Raw genomic sequence first — 516 nt, 5'->3', positions numbered from 1 at the left:
GGCTGCATTGTCATCCTGTGTGGCCTGGTAAGGCTGCTCCCCCATCAGGGGGAGGTGATCAAAGAACAGGCCAATCAGTTCATGTCAGAGGCGGGACCTCTTCCCATTACTATGTAACCCACTTGGACACTGAACTGCCATGGGCTACATCTGTGCAGGGGTTCTAGGTTATCTCCATGCATGGTACTTGGAAGGCTATTCTTTTTAACATTCTGTTTATCGTGCATGTGGAAGTCAGAAGGCAACCTGTGGGAGTGGGTCTCTTCTTAGACCATGTGGGTCCTGGAGATTAAACTCAGATACTCAGGCTTGACAGCGGGTGCCTTAACCCACTGAGCAATCTCTCAGCTCTCCCACCCCCCAAAAGCTATTCTCATGGTGTGCCTTTCACTGCAATAAGAGTATGAGGTTTTAATGAGTCCATTCTTGATCATTCCAGGATCTCTGTATGACTCTATTTATTTTATTATTTATTTATTTATTTATTTATTTATTTATTTATTTATTTATTTATTT

Source organism: Psammomys obesus, unplaced genomic scaffold (assembly GCF_907164565.1).
Source record: "Psammomys obesus unplaced genomic scaffold, mPsaObe1.curated_primary_1811, whole genome shotgun sequence".
In the NCBI taxonomy this organism is placed as follows: domain Eukaryota; kingdom Metazoa; phylum Chordata; class Mammalia; order Rodentia; family Muridae; genus Psammomys; species Psammomys obesus.
Note: the sequence above shows the minus strand (reverse complement) of the source record.